The sequence below is a fragment of the Aegilops tauschii genome, chromosome 7 (genome assembly GCF_002575655.3).
Source record: "Aegilops tauschii subsp. strangulata cultivar AL8/78 chromosome 7, Aet v6.0, whole genome shotgun sequence".
Classification (NCBI taxonomy): domain Eukaryota; kingdom Viridiplantae; phylum Streptophyta; class Magnoliopsida; order Poales; family Poaceae; genus Aegilops; species Aegilops tauschii.
Window position 1 is genome coordinate 17,078,115 of NC_053041.3, and position 6,502 is coordinate 17,084,616.

The window sequence follows — 6,502 nt, forward strand, 5'->3', positions numbered from 1 at the left end:
TTTTTCCCAGCTCGTCGTTCTTTTAACCTTTTATCACTGACAGTACTTCCCGACCGCTCCGCTTCGGCATATGTCTTTGCAAGAATGCGCTCATAGTTGCCTCTCGGCGGAGACTTTGGTGGTTTTGTCAGGGCAGCCAGAGTGCGCTTTGCTTTCACCGGATCTACCTTCTCCTCCGGAGGTGGATGTTTCTTTGCTTTCACCCCTTCAAAGAAGTTCTTCACTTCGGCTCGCACGATCTTCGCGTTCTCCTCCTCGGTCCTCTCGTATGGTAACTTCTCTGGAGTCTTCACAGAAGGACCGAATCTGTATTGCCTCCCGCCTCTGGCAGCTGTACTGCTAGACGCCGGCAGAGCAGACGGAGCGGCTGCGGCTGTCTTCTTTCCTTGCTTACGAGGCGGAGGAGAAGGACTACGATGCGCCGGAGCAGCCGCAGCGGCGGCGGGTCTCTTCCGCCCTTGCTGACGAGGCGGAGAAGGAGGAGGCTGGCTGCTCTGGCGCGCCGGCGCTGGCGGAGAAGGAGGCGGAGTGCCGTCACGCGCCGGAGAAGGAGGCTGAGTGCCCTGATCACTCGCCGAAGGAGGAGGCGGAGGAGGAGGCGGAGTGCCCTTACTCGCCGAAGCCGTCCAGTTCGGAAGCTTGATGAGCTCCTTCCGCCATAGGTATGGAGTCTTTAGAGCAGAACCCAGCCGAGTCTCCCCTTCACCGGTAGGGTGGTCAAGCTGGAGCTCCTCAAATCCCTCCGTTATTTCACCCACCATCACCCTAGCATATCCTTCTGGAATCGGCCGGCAGTGGTAGGTTGCGCCGGGTTCAGGAGGTAAAACAGAGCCAACAGCCGCCTTGACTTTGAAGTTCTGCCATTCCGCCATAAGGTGGCAATGTTGAGACTCCGTGATAGCATCCACGGGGTAGCTAGCAGGAGCCACATGCTCCAGCTGAAGCAGCTCGGTGGAAGCCACGCTGCTTCTCCGCTGAGATGGCAGTGTAGCTTCAGGGGCAGTTTCGGCATCTCGATTGCCGTCTTGTTCCTCTAGCGCTTGAACCCTTTCGTGCAGCTTCTGAATTTGGATCTGCTCCACTTTTTTCCTCCTCTCCTGGGTTTTGTAACCGCCCGCGTTCGGAAAACCAGCCTTCCACGGAATGGAGCCTGGCGTGCCTCGTGTCCGTCCAGGGTGCTCAGCATTCCCGAGGGCCATTGTGAGCTCGTCGTTCTCTCTGTCTGGAACGAACGTCCCTTCCTGCGCTGCATCGATATATTGCTGAATCTTCTTGATTGGTATTCTCAAAAGCTCGTTCGTCCAAACGCACCTCCCTGATACAGGGTCCAAGGTTCCGCCAGCCCCGAAGAACCAAGTCCGGCAACGGTCTGTCCAGTTCATTGTCTGTGGTTCGATCCCTTTTTCAAGCAGATCATTCTCAGCCTTGGCCCACTTAGGTCGGGCTTTGAGGTAGCCACCTGACCCCGTGCGATGGTGAAGCTTCTTCTTCGCAGCATTCTTCTTGTTTGTCGCTGACATCTTCTTACTCTTTTCCGATGTCTTGTGGGCCACAAATGCGGGCCAGTGATCTCTGATCTTCTCATACCGGCCGATGAATTCAGGTGTCTCTTCTTTGTCGACAAACGTTTTCAGCTCATTCTTCCACCTCCTGAATAGGTCTGCCATCTTCTTAAGAGCATGAGACTTGATTAATTGCTCTATAACTGGCTTCTCCGGATCCTCCTCTGGCGGTAGGGTGAAATTTGCCTTCAGCTCAGTCCAAAGATCATCTTTCTGCATATCATTGACATAAGACACCTCAGGGTCTTCCTTCTTAGGCTTATACCATTGGTGGATGCTGATCGGGATCTTGTCCCTAACTAGAACCCCGCACTGAGCAGCAAATGCATCCTTTGTCCGGATGGGTTCAATCGGTTGGCCGTCGCGCGCGATTGCTGTGATCTCAAACCTTTCATCCGAGCGCAACTTTCTCTTCGGGCCTCGTCTATTTACCGCAGTTGTGCTCGATCCGGAGGGCTAGAAAAATGAAGAAAGACGAGTGTTAATTAATATGTGTACATACCAAAACAATGAATGCATCAATTAGCTAGTCAGCACAGGCTTAACTAATATATTTACCTGGCCGGACTCTGTTCGGTCACCGGAGCCGTCACCACGGGCTCCTTCTTGCACCAGCATTGGGTCACCGGAGCCATCATAATCATGTCTTTCCTCCTCCACTCTGCGATCACCGTAGCCTACTTCTTCACCCTGTTCTTCCAGACCATCATTGTCGTTAAGATACGACAAGATATCACCTCCGGCTAAGATTATGTCCCCCAACACCTCTTCTGCTTGCTCATCTCGTCCGTGCTCCATTGTTTCTGCAAATATTACAACATGGCAATTATTACACAAACATGACAGCAGGTGGATATATTAGTGCAAACGTAGACCTAGCTTATTCCGGGTTTGGGGTGGCCTAGGCAACGCTTCAAGGGTAGGGGCGCGGCGGGAGGGGGTAGGAGACCGACATCGTTTTTTTCTAGGGTTTGGGTGTCCTTGAGAGTTTTGGTCGAGCGAGAGGGCCGGGGGGTGCTCCCGTGGTATAAGTTATCACGGTCGAGAGGGGGCATAAATACCGACCGTCCATCATGTCGAAGTTATCTGGGAGGGAGTTATATATATCGACAACGATGACATACATACATGGGAAAATAATGTTATCGGGGAGGGGGTATATCGACCCCCTCCACGTGTTGAAGTTATCGGGAGGGGGTTATATCGACAACGACGACATACGTGTTGGGGAACGTAGCAGAAATTCAAAATTTTCTACGCATCACCAAGATCAATCTATGGAGTAATCTAGCAACGAGGGGAAGGGGAGTGCATCTACATACCATTGTAGATTGCGATGCGGAAGCGTTGCAAGAACTCGGATGAAGGAGTCGTACTCGTAGCGATTCAGATCGCGGTTGATTCCGATCTAAGCACCGAAGAACGGTGCCTCCGCGTTCAACACACGTGCAGCCCGGTGACGTCTCCCACGCCTTGATCCAGCAAGGAGAGAGGGAGAGGTTGGGGAAGACTCCATCCAGCAGCAGCACGACGGCGTGGTGGTGATGGAGGAGCGTGGAATCCCGCAGGGCTTCGCCAAGCACTGCGGGAGAGGAGGAGGAGGGAGAGGGGTAGGGCTGCACCGAAAGAGAGACGTTCTCGTGTGTATGGCAGCCCCTAGACCTCAACTATATATAGGGGAAGGGGAGGGGGCTGCGCCCCCTCTAGGGTTTCCACCCCAAGAGGTGCGGCAGCCTAGAACCCATCTAGGGTGGCGGCCAAGGGGAGGAGAGGGGGGGCGCCACTAGGGTGGGCCTTAAGGCCCATCTGGACCTAGGGTTTGCCCCCTCCCACTCTCCCATGCGCCTTGGGCCTTGGTGGGGGGGGGGGGCGCACCAGCCCACCTGGGGCTGGTCCCCTCCCACACTTGGCCCACGCAGCCTCTTGTAGCTGGTGGCCCCACTTGGTGGCCCCCCGGGACCCTCCCGGTGGTCCCGGTACATTACCGATATCACCCGAAACTTTTCCGGTGACCAAAACAGGACTTCCCATATATAAATCTTTACCTCCAGACCATTCCGGAACTCCTCGTGACGTCCGGGATCTCATCCGGGACTCCGAACAACATTCGGTAACCACATACAAACTTCCTTTATAACCCTAGCGTCATCGAACCTTAAGTGTGTAGACCCTACGGGTTCAGGAACCATGCAGACATGACCGAGACGTTCTCCGGTCAATAACCAACAGCGGGATCTGGATACCCATGTTGGCTCCCACATGTTCCACGATGATCTCATCGGATGAACCACGATGTCGGGGATTCAATCAATCCCGTATACAATTCCCTTTTTCTATCGATATGTTACTTGCCCGAGATTCGATCGTCGGTATCCCTATACCTTGTTCAATCTCGTTACCGGCAAGTCTCTTTACTCGTTCCGTAACTCACATCATCCCGTGATCAACTCCTTGGTCACATTGTGCACATTATGATGATGTCCTACCGAGTGGGCCCAGAGATACCTCTCCGTTTACACGGAGTGACAAATCCCAGTCTCGATTCGTGCCAACCCAACAGACACTTTCGGAAATACCTGTAGTGCACCTTTATAGCCACCCAGTTACGTTGTGACGTTTGGTACACCCAAAGCATTCCTACGGTATCCGGGAGTTGCACAATCTCATGGTCTAAGGAAATGATACTTGACATTAGAAAAGCTCTGAGCAAACGAACTACACGATCTTGTGCTAGGCTTAGGATTGGGTCTTGTCCATCACATCATTCTCCTAATGATGTGATCCCGTTATCAACGACATCCAATGTCCATGGTCAGGAAACCGTAACCATCTATTGATCAACGAGCTAGTCAACTAGAGGCTTACTAGGGACATGGTGTTGTCTATGTATCCACACATGTATCTGAGTTTCCCATCAATACAATTCTAGCATGGATAATAAACGATTATCATGAACAAGGAAATATAAAAATAACCTATTTATTATTGCCTCTAGGGCATATTTCCAACAGCCTCCCACTTGCACTAGAGTCAATAATCTAGTCCACATCACCATGTGATTAACACTCATAGGTCACATCACCATGTGACCAACATCTAAAGAGTTTACTAGAGTCAACAATCTAGTTCACATCACTATGTGATTAATACTCAATGAGTTCTGGTTTGATCATGTTATGCTTGTGAGAGAGGTTATTAGTCAACGGGTCTGAACCTTTCAGATCCGTGTGTGCTTTACGAATATCTATGTCATCTTGTGGATGCTACCACACGCTATTTGGAGCCATTTCAAATAATTGCTCTACTATACGAATCCGGTTTACTACTCAGAGTCATCCGGATTAGTGTCAAAGTTCACATCGACGTAACCCTTTACGACGAACTCCTTTTCACCTCCATAATCGAGAAAATTCCTTAGTCCACTAGATACTAAGGTTAAATTCGACCGCTGTCATGTGATCCATTCCCGGATCAGTATTGTACCCCTTGACCAACTCATGGCAAGGCACACTTCATGTGCGGTACACAGCATAGCATACTGTAGAGCCTACGTCTGAAGCATAGGGGACGACCTTCGTCCTTTCTCTCTCTTCTGCTGTGGTCAGGTCTTGAGTCTTACTCAATACTCACACCTTGTAACACAGCCAAGAACTCCTTCTTTGCTGATCTATTTTGAACTCTTTCAAAATCATGTCAAGGTGTGCGTTCTTTGAAAGTATCATCGGGCGTCTTGATCTATCTCTATAGATCTTGATGCCCAATATGTAAGCAGCTTTTATCCAGGTCTTCCTTTGAAAAACTCCTTTCAAACAACCCTTTATGCTTTCCAGAAATTTTACATCATTTCGGATCAACAATATGTCATTCACATATACTTATCAGAAATGTTGCAGCGCTCCCACTCACTTTATTGTAAATACAAGTTTCTAACAAACTTTGTATAAACCCAAAAACTTTGATCACTCTATCAAAGCGTATATTCTGAATCCGAGATGCTTGCTCTAGTCCATGGAAGGATCGCTGGAGCTAGCATACCTTTTAGCATCCTTAGGATCGACAAAACCTTTCTGATTGTATCACATACAACCTTTCCTTACGAAAACTGGTAAGGAAAGTTGTTTTGACATCCATCTGCCAGATTTCATAAATGCAGCTAATGCTAACATGATTCCGACGGACTTAAGCATCGCTACGGATGAGAAAATCTCATCGTAGTCAATTCCTTGAACTTGTGGAAATACTCTTTGCCACAAGTCGAGCTTCATAGACGGTAACATTACCGTCCATGTCCGTCTTCTTCTTAAAGATCCATTTATCTCGGATTTCATGGCTTCTAACCATTTATCGGAATATGGGCCCACCATCGCTTCTCCATAGCTCGTAGGTTCATTGTTGTCTAACAACATGACTTTCAAGACAGGATCACGTACCACTCTGAAGTAGCACGCATCCTCGTCGTCCTACGAGGTTTGGTAGTGACTTGATCCGAAGTTTCATGATCACTATCATAAGCTTCCACTTCAATTGGTGTAGGTGCCACAGGAACAACTTCCTGTGCCCTGCTACACCCTAGTTGAAGTGACGGTTCAATAACCTTATCAAGTCTCCACCATCCTCCCACTCAATTCTTTCGAGAAAGGACTCGTTTCTAGAAGCAATTACTTTTGCTTCCAGATCTGAAATAGGAGGTACACCCAACTGTTTTGGGTATTCTATGAAGATGCATATATCCGCTTTGGGTTCGAGCTTATCAGCCTGAAACTTTTTCACATAAGCATCGCAGCCCCAAACTTTTAAGAAACGACAACTTAGGTTTCTCTAAACGGTGTCGTCTCAACGGAATTGCGTGGTGCCCCTTTTAAAGTGAATGCGGTTGTCTCTAATGCCTAACCCATAAACGATAGTGGTAATTTGATAAGAGACATCATGGTATGCACCAT